Genomic DNA, 21,805 nt, shown 5'->3' with positions numbered 1-21,805 from the left:
ATGCTGCATGAATCAAGAGCACTGTTGCCATACAAGCAGTGTCAGTGACAAGCATCTACAGTTTTTGGTAATATTTCTTTCTTTCATACACTACATGGACAAGTGTCACAGTAAAGACATCATTTTGAATGAGCAATTGTATGAATGGTCTTTTATTACCACCAGTTTTCAATCTACATTGATCATCTTCATAATACTTTAACTGTTATACATCTGTGATGTACTGTCAAGCAGTCTTGGCATGCAAAATGAGTATTTGTATATTCTCATTCCATTCACTCCAATTGGGCATCTAACAATGTGTATGGTTGTATTCAAGAACAGTAAACAATACAGAGGTTTGCCTACAGATCGTGGTCTCTCCTTTTCAGCAGATTTATTACTTTAATGTCTTTTTCATTACTACGTAATGTTTATTTCGGTCTTGAACAGAGGCACACATGAAATCTTAGCTATAATGTGTATGGAACCACAAAACGGAATGGTTGTGGTAAGTTCCTACGGGACCAAACTGCTGAGGTCATTGCTCCCTGGGCTTACACACTACTTAATCTAACTTAAACTAGCTTAAGCTAAGGACAAAACACACACACACACACACACACACACACACACACACACACACACACACGCATGCCCAAGGGAGGACTCGAGCCAACAATGGGGCGAGCCACGTGAACTGTGGCAACATGCCTCAGACCGCGCGGCAGAACCGTAAAATTACATGATACACATTTAATTTGTCATCATTAAAGTAAATACATATACATATGTATTCTGTAAATATTGTAATATTATTTTGTTCATATGCTCATTACTTTTTTATTCATGCACAAACGTATATTCTGATGCCACAGAGGTAATCAATGTGTGTCAAAAAAATCATACAGTTTCGTGTTCAAAATAACTTTCCAAAAAATACTTAAAAGCTGTTTCTCAATGCCTCTTGAAAATGTTAACAAATGACAATGTAACAATAGCATGCAGTTACAGCCATGGGCTGAGGAACAGGATTCTAACTGGCAGTTACATAAAAGATGAATGTTACTGATGAGAGAACCTACATTTCACTCTCTCACATGCCTCCTTGGCAGTTCATTAATTCATTCATTCAATCGTTCATTCACACATTGTCTTCTGTAAATCCCATCATGAATGTGAGTCTTCACGAGTGTGGATCCTGTTAAATTGTATATTAAAAGGCAAAAGCAGCCACTGCAGGCTACTTCTAGATATGAGTTATTATGACTAGTGTTTTTTTACTCTCAATGATGATTATTAAGGTTAGGAATGTAAGTTGTAAGGGGTATTACTATCAATAGCGGTATGACAGTCACATGCACCACTGCTTATCTGGAACATACGGTGTTGAGCATGCCTTTTTGGGCAGAAGGCATTCTCCTGGAGGTTTGTTTTGATCAACAATGCCAGAGACCATTCAAGCACCTCCCACGTGAGGTGATGGCCAGTATTGAGGTTTCATGTGGAACAATTGTATGCCAGTTGAGTTGCAGCAAAAAATATGAAGTTAGTAGATGATGATAAAATACAATTTTGGAAATTATCTATCAAATGGAAGGCAAACTGATTAAACAGTTTATTTGCAGAGGTTGTGTGTAATTACACATGCAATCAGTCAACAAATTAGTATTGTCATTCTGAGTCAGTATTGTTTGTTGGGGCTACATTATTAATTCAAGAAGTGTTAAGGCTATGGTGAACAGTTACAGTGTGATAGTTTAAAATGAAAAAAACAATACAGGAATGACAAACTTCAGTATGAAAGTGGATCCAAGTTCAACTGTTAACTTAACTGTTAGGAAGTGTCTTACTTATGCACTCAATAAACAAAGTAAACAGTATGAACTATTGTGTTTTCAAAAGCAACCCTTTTATTGACAGTGAACAACTGATGACTTTAATATACGTAAAGAAAAGAGACTCATTTTCATTTTCGACAACACGGTCAGGTTTCGTACTAAGTGTGTTGTCTCTGTTAACCATCTATTACCCATGTCAAACTATCACAAAGAAAACCATTTAAATTGAGAATCAGCGCAATGTAGTGGGTGGGAGGTTACAAACATTTAGGAAGGACAGCTAAATTAAAGTGGCTGTGAATGGATCACAGAGGGATTTATAGAAGTCAAGGTGTTACACCTGCAATCTGAACTCTACTTCCCTTCATTATAAGAGGTGCACTTATTTATTTTGCATGATCCATAATTAACTTAATTTTGTGTTCTTGGTCTTGAAATACCTGATATATCATGGAACTGTGCAGAGCGTTAAACAAACAGAGGGAACAAATGTATCACTTTCATTCCCCATGTTCCACAAATATCAAATGCACCACATTGTATTATACACTTATGTTTTGTGACAAGTTTTTTATTACTAAGAAATAAATATTTGTTTCAGATTTTTTTTCTTTTTCCTTATTCTACATATGTGAAGATCATTTCACTTAAAGTGTATCTAATCTAATCCAATCCAACCCTTGTCTTCTGTACTTGTTTCTGGCCTGAATATTAAATGCCTCAATACTGGTTTCCAGAAAAAAGGTACTGTATCCAGAAAGTTAACAAGTTAAACAAAAATGCATGTGTACAGTGGGACTTCAAATATGGAAGTGGTGCAGGGGCTCATGCTAAAAATACAATTCAATTCTTCTTCATAAATGAACAAGCAAAAACTGCCTTTTCCTACAATTACGATACAAATATTGTATTGCGTCAAGTATGTGTGTATACTTTTATCAGAGCACTGAAATACACGATTAATTTAGTCACACTGTTAACTCACTATTGGATGCAGAAGTATGTTGAACATTTCATTTAAGATATGCATAGACTTTTTTCCAAATACAGAATACAAAATGTTAATACAGTGTAGATCGCGCAATCCCATTATTTATATTGTTTTAACTCTTTTAAACAGAAAAAGGTCAACAGTCAGAGAGCAGAAATAGCAATTCCTTTACTCAATATTCTGCATTGTCCTTAAATTTCTTTTTCTGGTTATTCTGATACTCAGTTGCATAATGCTCTTACAATAATCCACATTCATAAACTGTAGCTACTTTTTCACCTCTGCTCATCCTCAGCACACAGCTGAATTACACTGAAGAATCAAAGAAACTGGTACACCCATCTAATACTGTGTAGTGCCCCCCATGAGCATGCAGAAGTGCCGCAACATGACGTCCATAAATCAGTAAGAGTATGAGGGGGTAGAGATTTCTTCTGGACAGCACATTGCAAGACATCCCAGATATGCTCCATGCCACTCTGTAGCAATTCTGGATGTGTGAGGTGTCACAGTGAACTGCTGGAATAGCCGTAGTCTGCCGGAATGCACAATGGACATGAATGGATGCAGGTGATCAGACAGGATGCTTATGTGCATGTCACTTGTCAAAGTCGTATCTAGACATATCAGGGGTCTCATATCACTCCAACTGAACATACCCCACACCATTATACAGAGCTTCCACCAGCTTGAACAATCCCCAGCTGACATGCAGGGTCCATGGATTCATGAGGCTGTCTCCATACCCATACATGTCCACATCCATCCACTCGATACAATTTGAAATGAGACTCATCTGGCCAGGCAAGATGTTTCCAGTCATCAACAGTCCAGTCTCGATGTTGATGGGCCCAGACGAGGTGTAAAGCTTTGAGGTGTGCAGTCATCAAGGGTACATGAGTGGGCCTTCGGCTCCAAAAGCCCATATCGATGATGTTTCACTGAATGGTTCGCACACTGACACTTGAATCTGCAGCAATTTGCGGAAGAGTCCCACTTCTGTCACGTTGAACGATTGTCTTCAGTCGTCGTCTGTCCCATTCTCGCAGCATCTTTTTCTGGCTGCAGTGATACTGGAGATATGATGTTTTACCAGATTTCTGATATTCATGGTACACTTGTGAAATGGGTGTATGGGAAAATCCCAACTTCATCGCTACCTCGGAGATGATGTGTCCCATTACTCATGTGCCGACTATAACACCACTTTCAAACTCACTTAAATCTTGTTAACCTGCCGTTGTAGCAGTAGTAACCAATTTAACAACTGTGCCACACACTTTCTGTCTTATGTAGGCATTGCCGACCACAGCACCATATTCTGCCTGTTTACACATCTCTGTATTTGAATATGCATGCCTATACCAGTTTCTTTGGTGCTTCAGTATATTTCTCCAGCCTTTGGCGTTTCTTTAATTTTACAGGCTAATTTTTGCAGAATCAAGAATTGAAACTACCAGCATTCATGACAGAAAAAGAGTACACCTTTTCCAACAGCCAAAACAATAACTAGCAAATGAAAGTTCATAGGAGAAACACAATACCTCAGTTTTAAAAATGTATTAAACAAGCCCTCATCTCCTGCAATATGTACCAAAACCACTGTTTCATAAAGCCATATTTATAAGGTTTTTTAATTTGGTTTTATGATATGACTAGCACAAACAAATTCACCACAATGATATTAACATTAAAAGTCCAAAAAATTTCTATGAAGTATGACAAAAAAAAAAAGCAATTGCTGGCAGTTATTTATTTGAACAAAGGAAACATTAAATGACACATGCAGAGTGCAAATCAGTTGTGATGTGATGATGATGGTGATGACAAAAAAAGAAAGTAACTTTGTAAATAGTACAACTTAGTGGAGAAACAGTGCAAAAAAATCAGTTACAAAAGGCAAGGGGACTTCAGGTGTTTTCACATCTTTTTTCATTAATATTAGAGAAAATTACAACAGTAAGAAAGAATTTTGTAAATGAATGTGTTTGAACTCCAAGGAGATGTACCTAAGAGACCAGAGAGGTGGCAACAGTGTCCTCCTGTTTGACCAGGAAGGTCCCTGTTACATCAAGCTCATTCAATGGAAAGTCACTAAATAAAGTGTAAACACGAAAACAGATACAGCAGCAATTATAAACAATAAAATAAAATTACATGTGAAAAATCAGTTCCACTGAAAAAATCTGTTGCCAAGTATGGAATTACTGATAAATTTTTAATTACCATCTAACCTCAAAGTGATATTTTACTTCAAGGCAAAACATATTTCATAAATGTCATTTCTATAATTAGATACAGAATAACTGTTCCAGTTATTCCAACTGTGTTTATAAAAATAAGAACCATAATAAATTTCCCCTCCCACATGTAAATAAATGTCTCCTTTGCAACCAACACACCACCTCCATGAGAAAAGGTGTGATTCAGCATTGAGCGAGTTTCAGATGAGCCCCTAACCATGACATGGGCTTTTCATATCATATTTTGGTTCACACAGGGTATGAATGTAGGAAAGTGGGGCATCCACACTAGATCTGACAGCAATTTACTTTCAGACTACCATTACTTAGTAAATGTCAAAAATTCTTAACAGGATATTTTTACAAATTCTTATTGCTCCAACATCAGTTTATGTTATGCTTATTTCTATGGAATATTTAATATTGATGAGGACCTCAATATTTAAAATTTAATAGTATCATGTGCTCTAAAAATGTCTAATCAACTAACAAACTTTTGCTGAAACATTGACCTGTACTAAGTTATAGCACCAACTTTCTTGAAATTTGATTTTACTTAATATGCAGTAAGTATGAAGTGACTTTGATTTAAAGATTTCACTATTTACATACCAGCATAGTAATAAATACTGTGTCAATTATGCTACAAAACAGTAGGATCGAAATCATTAATATTTAAAAAGGGCATATGAATTGCTGACACATACAATCAAATGTATTTTAATTATATTATGATAATATCAGATTAGCATAAATCATACAAAATAACCCTATGTAAATAATTATTCAAGTATTGGTATAAATATGCTCTGATTTGGACTATATATTGTAGTGTCACAAAAGCAAACGACTGCACTCTTATTTCTACTGCATCTGTAATGTATGGTTATGAAAGAGAAGAATGTATCTTTTGTATGAGTACTAGTTGGTAAAGCATAAGAATGGATTTCTTGACATGTGCTTTCTATATTTCAAAATAGTTCACTGAATGACAAGACCGAGTCAAGTCCATCCAGTACAAGTCATAGTCTGCCCATAGAGCTGGTCATGATATGAACATGTGGTGCGAGTCTGCAGTTCCAAGAGTGTCAACTTTGTGTGACTGCAATATCATTACATATTGTTCTTTAATCGTTAAGAAATAAAATGTATTATTTGATCTGTAGTAAAGATCAGTTACTGCTTTGTCTATTACATGGATACTTAGTTTCCGGTTCACTGTTGTGATACTGTAACTGGACTGCACTACAATATTTATGCATTTAATGGTTGAACTTCATTTATTAGAAGTGAAAAATGTAACACACAAATATTTTAAATACTGGAACTCACATGTGAGAATGTGGTTGATATTTTAGGAAATAGTAACTTTTCTTTGTAAAGTAAATATTTCTTTAAAAAATTATCAGCCTGAAAGATGTTGACAGAGGTAGTACAAAAGTGAGCTGACAGATAACAAGCAATGTCAAAAAAGAATTGATTTAACAAAAACACTTTCCTCTTATGCTGATGCTTTAATTTGATCCCAGACAAATAATTTATTTAAATACTTACAATCTACTAAATTGAAGGAAATCTACTAAAGAATAACCCATGTAGCATGAATTACCATCACCAACATTATTTCCTTGCTTTGTATAGATACTTTTTGAAAATGGGTGAAGAGAAATTATGCAGTGGGACTTCTTTGGGAAAATCTGTAAGTATTTGCTACAAACTATGCTACCCACCTTGAGGGCAGTTGGGACTAACTAACAATTTTTAATGAAATTGGCAGGCCTAAGGCAGCTATGTAATGTTATTCAGTGCTATAATCATTGAGCAGGGATTAAACACAAGTATCATATGATTTGTGCTTCACGACATCAAGAATTACGAAGCTTTAATACAACCAATTTCTTTACTGGATGCTGAATTAAAATACACCATAAAAGGACAGTGTCCGCATAACGAACACAAACACTATACAATATAAAACCACAAAACAAGGTGGAGTGGCATTTGCTGTAACACACTGTTAGTAACATCAAGTACTGTTAGTAACAGAAAGTACACTTAAGTGATAAAAGTCATGGGGTATCACATAATATCGTATCGTGTGGTTTTTGGTTGGCATAATGCACCAACTCGACATGGTATGGACTCAACAGGTCATTGGAAGTCCCCTGCAGAAATAATGAGCCATGCTACCTCTACAGCCATCTGTAATTGCCAAAGTGTTGCCGGTGCAGGATTTTGTGCACGAACTGACCTCTCAATAATATCCCACAAATCTACACTGGCATTCACATTGGGTGATCTGTATGGCCAAATAATTCACCCAAATTGCCCAGAATATTCTTCAAATCAATTGCAGACAGTTGAGGCCCAGAAAAATGGCGCATTATCATCCATAAAAATTCAATCATTGTTTGGGAACATGAAGTCCACAAATAACCATTTCCAGTCAGTGCAAAGCAGATTTCACCACACTATCACAATGGATACATTCGACATTCATCCCACATTGATTTCCGTGATCATTTCACGCAGAGTTGCTTGCCTACTAGCACCGACAACTCAACGCAAATGCCGCTGCTCTCAGTCGTTAAGTGACGGCCATCAGCCACTGCGTTGTCCGTAGTGAGAGGTAATGCCTGAAATTGGTATTCTCAGCGCATTCTTGACACTGTGGATCTCAGAATACTGAATTCCCGAATGATTTCCAAAATGGAATGTCCCACGCGTAACTCCAACTACCATTCCATGTTCAAAGTCTGTTAATTCCCTTTGTGTGGCTATAATCTTGTTGGAAACTGTTCTTTGTGAATCACCGAAGTACAAATGACACCTCCACCAACACAATGCTCTTTTATACCGTGCATAAGTGATACTTCTGCTATCTGTATGTGTGCAGATTACTGTCCCACGACTTTTGTCAAATCAGTGTAATGATCTTTAAGTTACAGGCACACTGTGATTTGGGGTTTGTTAAGGCTTGGTAAAATCCTCTGTGCTTACCCCAACCAGAATTCTGCATGGTAGCAAATTAATACTTTGTATGGACTATAGCCATTTCAGTGTGCTAGGCTTTGGACAATCATACACGAATGTGCTCACTCAACAAATGCCAGTTCAAGGCATGGTTTATTTAACATTGAGTTGACTGTTTATGAAAACCTTCATCACAAACTGTGAAATTTATTGGAAGAATGCAATTACAGAAATAACTGAACAGTGAACTTTGGAACATTATTAGGTCGGAACACTAAAGACAGTGATGCACGAGTGAAGCAATGGATAGATGGAGTTGTGCACAGTGACAAACGGGTGGTCGGCCACACAACGTGATCGCAGAGTGGGATGCCCGACATGCAATCTGCACTGCTATAATGAACTGTACAGCTGAGTCCAAAATGGTAGTTAAATACTCAAACACAACAAAGGGTATGCGTTTGGCAACTGTGGCTGTTGGACTAAGTTGGTGGATGCATAAACGGTAAGGGACTACAGTGGTGGTGACAGGCTGGCAGCCACATTGTTAAGTAGCACAGTGACTGAATGGTATGAGAAATAATGTGAGGTGCTAGTGGTCAAGAATGGCTTGGATGAAATGATAAAGGCAGTGCTATCCTCTGAGTCGAAATCTTCCTGACCCTCTCATGAGGGATGCACAAAGCTTACGCAACAAGTAGGTCCTTTGATGCACCAGGAACAATATAGAAGAGGCCTCCAGAACTTAAAACATACTGCAGTGTTTTGATGAAGCTTTGAGTAAGCAAAGTTTTGATACCATTGCTCAACCTGGCTCTCCTTGTTTATGCTATGGATAAAAAGAAATATTTGCTTTAGTTGACATACTTATTTTGTCAAATGATTATCAGTTAAATACCAAGTACCACAACAGTTATTTCTCAATTCAATATCTAAAAGAAGTATAGCAACTCCACCACAGGTGCTATCTGGATTAAGTTCAGCTTCATTCTGGTGGAAATTTCTACAACTCTCTACCACTGAGACACCTCACCTCCCTCCAAAATCTGGCTGAAGGAGGAGAATTTTATTATGATTCTGAGAGACATTTTTGACATGAATAAACAAAGTGATGTTTGGAAACACAGACAGAGTGAGGAGATGCACGAGAGTGTAGAACCAATTCCTAGCATGATATAGAAGAGAAGATTGAGATTAACTGGGAATATGAGGAAGGACGACAACATGTTGACCCAAAAGATGTGGAATCTGACATGCTTAACAGAGAGCAATTGGATGAAAGAAGCCTGCAAGTATTGGAAAGTGATGGGGGTATGGGGGGAAAATCCAACAGCAATGCAGTACAGGTCGAACTACGGGTTAAAAAAATTTGAACTGATATAAAGATCAAAACAGAGATCAAGGAAGCAACGAGAATCAGACAAAGCAAGAAAATCAACAGGTACTGGGTTGGATGAAGGTTTACTAAGCAAATCACTCTTGATGGTAAAAGGCTGAAACAATGCAGATAAATAAACCAGAACACTAAATTTCATGATGCAATACAATAGAAGATCTCTCAAGCCTGTATCTCCAATTTATGACATCACACCCGCAGCTGTAAAATTAATCTATTAATTACTATATAGGTGTGGTGTCTGTTCAGTTGGACATGTCTAACAGAACAGACACCACACATATGTAGTATACCTGTAAGCTTGACTGCTGTGGTATCCTCAACGCAGATGTATGATAATGTCTGAACCTCTTGAGGGGAATACAGGAAATGCTGCAAGCAAATCAGGTACACGAACAGGGATACTATTTAGTAGTGTGCGGTAGGTTGAGAATTTGGGTCAGACACACAGTGTGCTTGGATAGCTGAAGCAGTTAAGGTGACCATTTGCATAAAGCAGGAAATCCGGGTTTCAGTCCCGGTCTGGCACAAATTTACAACTTTTGTCACATAACTGATTCAATATTCAATGGCAGCTGATGCCAGTACCTACCTCAAAATAATAATCAATTAAAACCTTACTTTTATTTACTGAGGTCATTTACGATCCCAAACAATATCTAAGAAAGTAATCCAAATAGAAACGTCATTGAAAAAAATATTCAATGTCGTGAGTTACATTGAGTGTTGTTACAATTTGCAGCATTTGAATGTCTTTACCCAATTCTGTATTCTTGTGCATATGATTACGGGACAAACTATAACGAACACCACGAGGGAGTTCAGCATTCAGTTACCAAATTTACACACAAAAGATCAAATAATACCACAAAATGTCACTATAGTTAGGTAAAAAATGTACAGCCACAGACAAGATTAAAGATGCATACAAAGAAATTCTCTAGTTTGAACTATACTTAAATCACATCCAAAAATTATTCAATTTGGAAAGCATTTTAAAATCAGATAACTTGTAAATTTTAAAGACAGTGACTGTCAAACATTCAATGGCAATGCACAAGTGTACTACAGTACACATTCCCTTAACAAGCATCAGAAAAGAAAGAGCAGGGTGGATGCACCATTTAGTAGGAGTCAGAGAGGAAATAAATTGAAAGCCCACATTGGGAAAGTTTAAATAAATTCATATTTTGTTGCTAAAAGTGCAACTTTTTATGCATTTTTAATACACATTGGCATTCTCCTAACAGGTAATTTGCTCCATACCAAAAAAGAATGTTCATCTCTGTTTTATCTGCCTTTTATCTCTTTCCACTTCCCACTACAGTTGAGCTGTTACAAAGTAATCCTACATTCTGTATTTTATCCAAAAACACAACTTTACCTACAAGATTACACTTCCCCAGTCTGGATCGGGCAAAAAATCACCTGAAAGTCTAACTTCCACAAAAAGCATGTAAAAAAATCTTAAATCCATAAATGAATTACACTACTGGCCATTAAAATTGCTACAACAAGAAGAAATGCAGATGATAAACAGGAATTCATTGGACAAATATATTATACTAGAACTGACATGCGATTACGCAATTTGGGTGCATAGATCCTGAGAAATCAGTACCCAGAACAACCACCTCTGGCCGTAATAACTGCCTTGATACGCCTAGGCATTGAGTCAAACAGAGCTTGGATGGCGGGTACGGGTACAGGTACAGCTGCCCACGCAGCTTTACACGATACCACAGTTCATCAAGAGTAGTGACTGGCGTATTGTGACGAGCCAGTTGCTCGGCCACCATTGACCAGACATTTTCAATTGGTGAGAGATCTGGACAATGCGCTGGCCAGGGCAGCAGTCGAACATTTTCTGTATCCAGAAAGGCCCCTACAGGACCTGCAACATGCAGTTGTGCATTATTCTGCTGAAATGTAGGTTTTCGCATGGATCGAATGAAGGGTAGAGCCACAGGTCGTAACACATCTGAAATGTGACATCCACTGTTCAAAGTGCTGTCAATGCGAACAAGAGGTGACCGAGATGTGTAACCATTGGCACCCCATACCATCACGCCATGTGATACGCCAGTATGGCGATGACGAATACACGCTTCCAATGTGCGTTCACCGCGATGTCGCCAAACACCGATGCCACCATCATGATGCTGTAAACAGAACCTGGATTCATCCGAAAAAATGACATTTTGCCATTCGTGCACCCATGTTCGTCGCTGAGTACACCATCGCAAGTGCTCCTGTCAGACATGCAGCGTCAAGGGTAACTGCAGCCATGGTCTCCGAGTTAATAGTATATGTTGCTGCAAACGTCATCGAACTGTTCGTGCAGATGGTTGTCGTCTAGCAAACGTCCCCATCTGTTGACTCAGGGATTGAGACGTGGCTGAATGATCTGTTACAGCCATGCAGGTAAGATGCCTGTCATCTCGACTGCTAGTGATACGAGGCCGTTGGGATCCAGCACGGCGTTCCGTATTACCCTCCTGAACCCACCGATTCCATATTCTGCTAACAGTCATTGGATCTTTACCAACGTGAGCAGCAATGTTGCGATACGATAAACCGCAATCGCAATAGGCTACAATCTGACCTTTATCAAAGTCGGAAACGTGATGGTACGCATATCTCCTCCTTGCATGAGGATCACAACAACATTTCACCAGGAAACACCGGTCAACTGCTGTTTGTGTATCAGAAATCGGTTGAAAACTTTCCTCGTGTTGTAGGTGTCACCACCAGCGCCAACCTTGTGTGAATGCTCTGAAAAGCTAATCATTTGCATATCACAGCATCTTCTTCCTGTTGGTTAAATTTCGCGTCTGTAGCACATCATCTTCGTGGTGTAGCAATTTTAATGGCCAGTAGTGTAGTACAACTGGATCTCTAAGTACATAAATAAATTGTTCTAAATTTTCATCAGGACCAGAATACAGCAATTTACTTTCTTGGAACAGGTGAAATTTTCTTATCCAGAAAGTATCTTCAAATTTGTGATGTATGAGTTATCAACAAAATATTTATTTTCTTCATTGATTAGCAAAATACCTCACTCAGCAACAAGTCATTTTGAGGTTGCATGCCCAAATCAAGGGCACGCGCGAGCACACACACACACACACACACACACACACACACACACACACATCTCCCCTGCCTTCGCTCTAACCTGCAGCACTTCACTGTCCTTTTGTTGTGCCTATCTGTGACTCCACTATATGGTGAGTAGCAACTTCCCTTCTCATAATATTGTTACATTCTATCCAGGATGTTGCATTGTTTGATTAAAATCCACTTTTAGTATAGATCTCTACATTCAGCCCATGTTGTATCACTTTTGAATACCTTCATTGGACATCATAAGGCATACAAAGCTGAATATTAAACTACTCTTCATATTGCAGTGGCTCTTTGATAACGGGATTGCCAACAGAGTGGGAGCCAACAATGCCACGCCCCCATCGGTGTACTGATGGTGCAAACACCACACTATGCTCACTGACAAATGTAAATTACTTTCAATTGAATTTTACATGTTTCAAATTCAATTTTAAAGCACAGCAGTAACATGAAGATGGTGCACACAATTCTAGTGAAACTCGAACGACAACTTCCCTATCAGCACAATAGTGCTTATCTTAACACCTGTAAAAATATCAGACATGACACTGCAAGCATTCATGTAATTGCAATGAGAACATTTGTTTCAAATGCTGCCAACCTTTTTCATTACTTTATAAGTCAATAGAAGCATTACCGATATCATGCAGCTTGTTGGAAAGTCAAGCGGAGAAATGATCTGTTAAAATATTTCTTTCGATATACCAAATCATAAGAATGAACACAGATTTATACAAAAGTGATAAATAAAAGGTCTTAGTAAAAGGAATACAGTATTTCAGTCCAAGCCCTGGATATATTGAAGTTTATGCATGGTAATTTCCAAGAACGTTTAAGTATTTTAGTTGGTTAAGCCAGGTAAATGAAAAATGCAGTGCTGAAAGCTTACAACGTTAAATCTCACACACTTTTTTTATGTCTCTTTTGTTCTAAGTAATTCAAGGTCAATGATGCTTGAAATCAAAATCACTTATAGAAACCACCACAGTCAGGATATTATGTATTCCGTACTTAAGCCATTTGATTTTACTGATGCCTGAAAAGCAATAGCTTCAGTGACGTTTCCCCATTCAAACAATGACATACTTCAGTTCACAATATTTTATAACAGAGAAAGAAAAATGAGAAGGGAAAACACAAAGGAAAACAAAATCAAACAAATGTGTCACAGAAACATTTCAAAATAAACAAAACATTCTGAAATTCCAAAGACAATATTACAAATTTAATATAATAAACAAAACTCTTAGATAGAATACAAATAACAATGGACTGAACAAAGACAGCCACTTCTCATATTGTGAGACGTTGAGTAGTTGATACAAGACAAACAAACTCTAGTGCCATAGCTAAGTTTTGAAATGGCACTTGCATGCAAACCCCTCCCCAAGACAAACCCCCTCCCCAGATATCATTTTCATTCTGTGTCTCGCTCGAAGGACATATGCTTGAAAGCTCAGGTACATGTTCAATACCTATTGCTCATGTGCCTACTAACTATACGACGACTCCACCATTCAGTGAATGCTTGTCTTAAGTCATTCCATGATTCGTATAAATTTATGTCTTTGAACCAGTGTGTGAAGAGAGAAACTGTTCTTGTTTTAAAAAAAATCTGAAACTATACGACACTGGTAACTGAACTGCTTGTATGTTTAACATTCACAAGAAACACGAGTTTGTGGAGCAAAATGTTACACATAAACGTTAGGACAGCCAAGTTGAGATATCACATGTGGTTCTTTAGTTCATGCTACGCAAAACAAAAAAATCAAATCTTGCATTAACATTAAGCATGAGGGACAATTCAGTGATAGTTTATTATAGAGAAGAAAATAATTAATATTTGAGTGGAAGGAGGTGCAATGTCAAACCCACACAAATACTCAGTAATTAAAACTTCCGGGCTAAGAGGCCGTGGTCCAATAGTAGAAATACTTCTCCCTGACGTTTCGTTGCCAGCTGCGGGCAACATCATCTGAGGTGAGTCGTCAGGGAGAAGTATTTCTACTATTGGACCACGACCTCTTAGCCCGGAAGTTTTAATTACTGAAGACGCCGGCCATGAAAGCCTACACGCTATGACCACACAAATACTGTTTGCTAAAACCATGACTGATGTTTACCATTGTTTAAGGATCATTATCCATGTACACAAGAAGGGGAAAGAGGGGAAAGGGGGGGGGGGGGCACTCATTGGAGTATTCACACCAGCATTCAACTGTCATTATTAATGACAAACAAAGAATACTGCAGTCATGATTATAGAATGTGGATTTAATTCCCAGTTATTCTGAATGAGAGTGAATTTTCTTATTTATTAAACTTCCTATTTGAGTTTTTAAAAACTTAGTTAACCAATTAAGGAACAGGGCATAGCATCACAATGGAGAATATGAATGAAAAGACACAGAAATATTCTACCTTACTATTCTGGCTAAAACATAATTCCAGCACAGTAAAAATTACATAAAAAACACTGAAAAAACTAACTTCTTATCATGCTCACAGGCTTTCAGCTATCCATACCTATCACACAGTTTTGTTTAACTTTGAGTACCTTTGTGCTGAGTGAAAGCAAAATTAGCAAAACAAATCTGGTACAAAAACAATGCTTCAATAATAACCTTGCATGGCAATCAACAGGCACATCAGCTTCCATCAATCAATTTTTGTACATTGTTGTCATAGCTTTCTTCAATCTGAAGACTGTTTTGTCTCTGAATAACTATTGGTCTACATCCATTTGAACCTGTATACTGTACTCATGCCTGTGGTGTGGAATCCACATCAGACAGGACTGACAGAGGACATCAAAGAAGCCCAAAGAAGGACAGCTCATTTTGTATTATCACGAAATAGGAGAGATGGTGTCACGGATATGACACGCAAATCATGGTGGCAATCATCAAAACAAAGGTGTTTTTTATTCTGCAGGATCTTCTCACGAAATTTCAATCAACAACTTATCCTCAGGGTGTAAAAATATTTTGTTGGCACCCACCTACAAAGGGATGAATGATCGTCATAGGAAAATAAGAGAAACAAGAGCTTGCACGGAAAGATGTAAGTGTTTGTTTTTCCTGCACACTGTATGAGAGAAATAGCTTGAAGGTAGTTCAATGAACCCTCTGTCAGGCACTTCATTGTGAATTGTAGAGTAAGCATGTAGAGGTAGACTGTATTCCTTTCCCCTGATTCAGCCCAGTGTGGTCCCTATGACAGTCTCAGCAACCTCTGGCTCTTTCAACTTATCCAAGCCCTGTTTCCTTACATTCCTACCTTTCTGTAATTCCTTTAGTTTTAACCTTCAGTTCATAACCAATAAATTATGGTACGAGTAATCATCTGCGCCTGGTTATGTTCTGCAGTTAAAAATCTGATTTATCTGAAACATTCCAGTGTCTCCATGTATCTTCCACATATATAACCTCCTTACATGATTCACTGACCAAGTTTTTGCAAAGATTAAATTATGCTATGTGCAAAATTCTCCAAGATGGTTTCCTCTTTCATTTCCTTACCCTAATCCACGTTCTGCTATCAAATTCCAGTCCCTCATCACAACTAAATTTTCATCTGTCCAAATTGTTTGAATAATTTCTTTCACCACATCATCCAGTTTATAAATACCATCATCATCTGAAGAGCTAGTTTGCATACAAACATGGACTACTGTGGTGGGTGTTAGCTACATGCCTTACAATGTATTCATTATACTGTTCATAGTAAGTTACCAACATTTCTACTCTCTTATTCATTACTAGATCCACGCGTGAATGATCTGTGTTGATAAATCTGTACCAACCTGGTCAGAAGTGTTGTTCTTTCTGCCACTGCATTCACTAATTCCCACTATATCTAACTTCAAGCTATCCATAAATTTTCTAACCTACCTACCCAATTAAGGGATCTAATGTTCAGTGCTCTGACATGTAGATAATCTGTTTTCATTTTCCTGATGATCACATCCTACCAAACAGTCCCCTCCCAGAGATTCAAATGGGGGGGGGGGGGGGGCTATTTTACCTCCAGAATATTTTACATAGAAGGATGTTGTCATTACTAAGCCTTAGAATATGAGATGCATGCCCTTAGCAAAACAATAATGGCTTTGAACCATTGCTTTCAACCATTTGCAGAAGCCAGCACTTCATGGCCATGTTGACTAATGTTACAAGGCAAGCTTAGTCAGTCATCCAGACTGCTGCCCATGCAACTAATGGAAAGGCTCCTCCTCCTTAGGAATCACAGGTTAGTCTTAGCTCTTCCACAAATACCTCTCCTTAGTGGTCACAGCTAAGGTCCACTTATTTGTATTGTTGAGGGATACAAGCCACCTTGTTTCAACAATATCCATTGTTCATTGAAGGGATGGTAGGAAATAAAATGCATATTTTTCATTCAGGGTGTCATAAAATCTTTAGCAGCAAAATTATACAGACGGTACTGGATACTAACTCAGTACACTGAGAATAGTTGGATAAAAATACTTCAGGTTATACAATGTCCTGAATGAGCAATATGTACATGGCACACATTTGTAAACTGCTTATGTTTCACATAGTGTGCTGAACTCTGCTATAATATGGGAGTTCCTGGGAAATATGAGAATTTTTTAATCCTCCGGACTCCCTTATTGTCCACCTGTCTCTCCCATATATTTCATCAGTGATCACTCTTATAAATATTAGTATCGTGAAGTATTATCGATTGTTCAAGTTTCCTGCCTTCAGATTTCTATGTAAAGATGGTTTGGATCAAGTTAATGTGAGGAGCAGAGTCAAAATGACTTAGCCTATACATCTAGAGAAGTTGTGAGAACGGAAATATCATTCGTCAGTACTGGCAACCAACAAATGCACTTGCCTCATCCAATCAGCAGCTATAGTATATAACAGTGACTTGTGAAAGTCGATTGTAGACACATTTATATTTAAACACACTCATTGTATTATTTATTTGTCAATTGACTTACACAACACATGTAACATAACAGACTAAAAGGAACCAAACTATGCCAGTTTTTTTCTAAATGTTTGTATCTACATTGTCATCCATTCCACGAAAATGTGACATGGTTTCGCAGTTGAAATTAACTGCATCTGTATCTCCCCCTTAAACCTCCCTTAAAATCAAGGTCAGATGTTGGTCATCTCTCTTAAAACCATCCCTAGTTTTGCAACAAAAAACTGCCTGCCACATTGATGTCACTAGAACTACCTTAACAACAAAATGAATTTGTCTGCTTGGTCCTTGGTGGAGAATATAACTTTTTATGGTTCACATGTATTGCTCAAAGAGGAGCATTACTTGTAAGGGAAATTGCAGACAAACATTTGGTGTACATTGCAGCAATTTTTAAGCATTGAGACCCCAAAACTTCAACAACTGTTCCTGCAGTAGAATTTGAGGAATACATGAAAAGTTCAGTAATACACTTCTGTCAATTTGTCCACAAAATACAATTTGTCCACTAAATACACACTTCAAGTTTATAGTTGGGTGAGTACTGATGGAGCAGCAACTGTACTGTCACTGCAAACAATGTGTGCAGGCAGTGTGGTGGCTGAATGATTCTGAATGCAGAGCTTATTTCTGACAATGGATTATGTTGTAATGCGTGCGTGGAGACTGGTGGCCATCACTCTGAATGCATGGATCTCTCTCATCCTGGCGTCTGAGTGACCACCCATTTCCACCTAAGCTTCCGTAGTTTATCCCTCTTTCCACACTGGGAAATAATAGTTTTCGAAGATATTATGACCACCTACCTAATAGCTGTTATGTCCAAATTTGGCATGGATAACAACGGGTATGAGTCATGGCCTTGATAAGTCACTGGAGGGAGCTGGCACCACACCTGTACACACAAGTCACCTAATTCCCATATATTGTGGGGAGGGGGGCGATTAGCTCTGAAGCCACATTCAACCACATCCCAGACGTGTTTGATCAGCTTCAGATTTGGTGAGCTGGGGGACCACCAAATCAATTGGAACTTGCCACGGTGTTCCTCTAACCACTCCCATCACACTCCTGGCCTTGGAACATGGTGTATTACCTTGTTGAAAAATGCCACTGCTGCAAGGAAACATGATCATCATGAAGGGGTGTACAAGCCAGCAACCAGTGTACGATATTCGATATTCCTTGGCCGTCATGGTGCCTTGCATGAGCTCCACTGGACTCATGGATGCCCTTGTGAACATTCCCCAAAGTGCAATGAAGCTGCTGTCAACTTCTTTCTGTCCTGCAGTACAGGTTTCAAGGAACTGTTCCCCTGGAATATGATGGACTCATGTCCTATCACTGGCACGATAAAGAAAGTGTCAGGATTCATGAGACTCTGCAATGCTCTGCCACTGCCCGAACATCCAGTGCTGATTGTCGTGCTCATTTCAGACGTAGTTGCCAATGGCAACTTTCGCACATGCACTGGCCATTGGCTGTGGAGGCTCATCGTTAGTAGTGATCGGTGCAATGTGTGTTCAGTCTCAATTCTACTCCGTCCAGCATTAAAGTCTGATGATAGTTCCACAATAGTTTGCCACCTGCCCTGTTCTAGAACACTAGACAAGTTGTGTGGTTTTCGAAATGCTCATGCCAAGCCTCCGGGCCATCACAATCTGCCCTCGGTCACACTCAGATAGATCTGAGTTTTTCCCATTTTATGAACAAACAGCACACTCACTGATACTACATACACTGTGCATGTGTCTGATAGGAGTCATTCCTCACCAGGCGACATTGCTATCACCTGGACAGGTTTATATCAATACTACGCCCGTGGTCATGATGTTCTGGCTGATCAGTACATATACTCTCAAGGTGCTTCTACTACCTCTGTTGTTTTCATCAGGAGTTACCCAAAAGCCATATGGTACTTGACCATGTTACATTGAAAGCAAGTCACTTTGTAACATTGCAACCCAGTGTTACAAATATTTTTCAGCTACTTGATTTCACAAGTGTAAAACCACTTTTCCACTTTTTGTAACTACATGTATTTATGAATTTTGTCAGTAGTTAGTATTTATGAAAATGTAATGTAAGCTAAAAGAATAAGTAAGAAATAATTACATCATATCATTGTAGTAAACACAACGGCAATGTCAGGGACATATATACTATATGACACACAGAGAATCGATTTCATGTAAAAGTAACACCGCTGGTGAGACCTTGCAGTTGTACAAATGAGTACAGAGTTGAGCTGCAAAGCATCTGTGGTGTGGTACAGATGTGCATTGATCACAAATGCGATATGGAGATTGTGCTGGAAATGGTGGTGTATGTGGCAAGGCAAAATATAACTAAGCGAACACCTATGTGGGCACAGCAACAGGGTCACAAGAAGATATTGGAATTAATGAGAAATACTGTGTGACCCAAATTTATTCAAGGTGCTCATTAATTGAGAAGAGCATATTGCCAATACTGAATTTGATAATAAACACTACATCACGTCACAAGCAACTCATCACAATGTCAGATCCAGTCAGTAATTTTATAGTTGTGTAATAGTCATGCTAGTGTAACAAACGTTTTTGGAACACCGGAATGTGTTTACGCAAAGCCTAAAGTTTGTGACAGAAACTTTATAGACCCAAGTCGTTAAAGATCAGCGGGATCTTATCTTCCTTACCACGAATTCCGCAAAAGTTAAAAGAAAACGGATTCATTTAAAATTAACAGTTGATTTTCAATCAAGTGATTCTTGTAATAAAATTCAGTGATAACTATAGTTATTCATAGAATGTTGCACTACTACTGCACACAATCAGTTCAAACTAAAAGTGATTTGTACGCAGTTCATATTTCTATGACAAAAATATGTTGGATTTCTTGTAGTCAAAATTATTTTATGATTTTATGTTGCATTTTGCGCATTTATTTAAATAACATTAGTGCTGATAAATAGCTGCCATGAAAGAAAGTTTTTAACGGCATCATTTGAAAAGTAGTCAGTAAAGAAGATTATTTAAGTTTGGTCATGATTACACTACCATTCAAACAGACAGCAGTACTGTGAGTTACATAATACAGTACAGTTTCTATGAAATGTTGGTTTTCATAATTATAATTAACATCATCACATTACAAATTAACGTCTTTAGTGTTTATGTTACACGTTTTCCACGTCTAAGCTCATGTGAATCTATTTTGTTCAGTTGCCGTAATTATCATTCTTGCTCAGTTTTTGTGCAGTTTCAAAGTCATTACAGCCATTTACCAAATTTAACTTTTGTTCAATTTTGGAGCTGGCCACCATTTTTATTCTGCGATCTAAATTCATTCAAACCATTTTCATATATATAGTTATGGCTAACTACAGTGAAACTTTACCTTATTATGTTCTTTTAACATTTCTATCATTGTTGTACACAGTAAACACTAGTGCGATAGATCAGGTTGTAACTATCTACGCTTTATCAGCAAGCACTGATCTTCAGATTTGATGACTTGTTTCCATTAATCACGGAACATTTAGGTACTCATGTGACAAAAACCTTTTTATGCACTGGACAGTACAGGTACATTATAACTTTACTACCATAGATTACATTGATGTTTATGATTGGAGCAACACTGATAGCGATGATGATTTAGCTAGACAGTGAAAAACTCAAGTTATTTCTCTGTAGCAATTCAGAATAGAGTACTCATTTTCAGGCACCACCAAGAGTGCAGCACCTGTCCCAGCCAAAGTTGCTGTTGCACACCTATATTATTAAATGGTTAAAACGGGCAGACGGATGTGTCATCCTACTTGCACATTGCCCACCTAACAGCTTACAGAAGTAACAAAGATTTGATTTTCAGTATCTTGTTTAATTACTGCCTTTTTACTGCCATAAAGGATTTTTCATATGAACATGGATAATTGAGGTAACAAACTGAATAAGTCATAATTACATTATTATTTTGTGATGAGGCCATGGAGACTGCATGTCCCGTATACCAAAATACTCTGAATGTATCCCAGAACAACCTCCACAATTTTGTTAGTGGAGTTTGGTTTTATCTTGTAGTGGCAACTAGAAATATCTGAGGACTTCATAACAAATAAGAGCATTTACTGTAAAAAGACAAGACATACACTCAATAAATCTGAGTTCTATTACACTCTTGATATTATCAACACTTATTAATAATTCTGCCTACCGAAGTATTTTGTTGTAATACCGTTTAACAGTATATCCATTTTCTGAATAGTCAAAGAGAAAATCTTTCTCAATGTGTGTGT

General features: G+C 37.9%; 1 protein-coding gene across 1 annotated transcript in view; it reads right to left on the bottom strand.

Annotated features, from left to right (window-relative positions):
* LOC124717123 (formin-like protein 20) overlaps positions 1-21,805 on the bottom strand; it is a 100,322-nt gene that overhangs the window by 30,081 nt on the left and 48,436 nt on the right. The window lies entirely within an intron of this gene.

The sequence above is a fragment of the Schistocerca piceifrons genome, chromosome 9 (assembly GCF_021461385.2).
Source record: "Schistocerca piceifrons isolate TAMUIC-IGC-003096 chromosome 9, iqSchPice1.1, whole genome shotgun sequence".
Lineage (NCBI taxonomy): Eukaryota > Metazoa > Arthropoda > Insecta > Orthoptera > Acrididae > Schistocerca > Schistocerca piceifrons.
The sequence above is the reverse complement of the archived record's forward strand: the minus strand, read 5'-3'. Positions and strand labels throughout refer to the sequence as shown.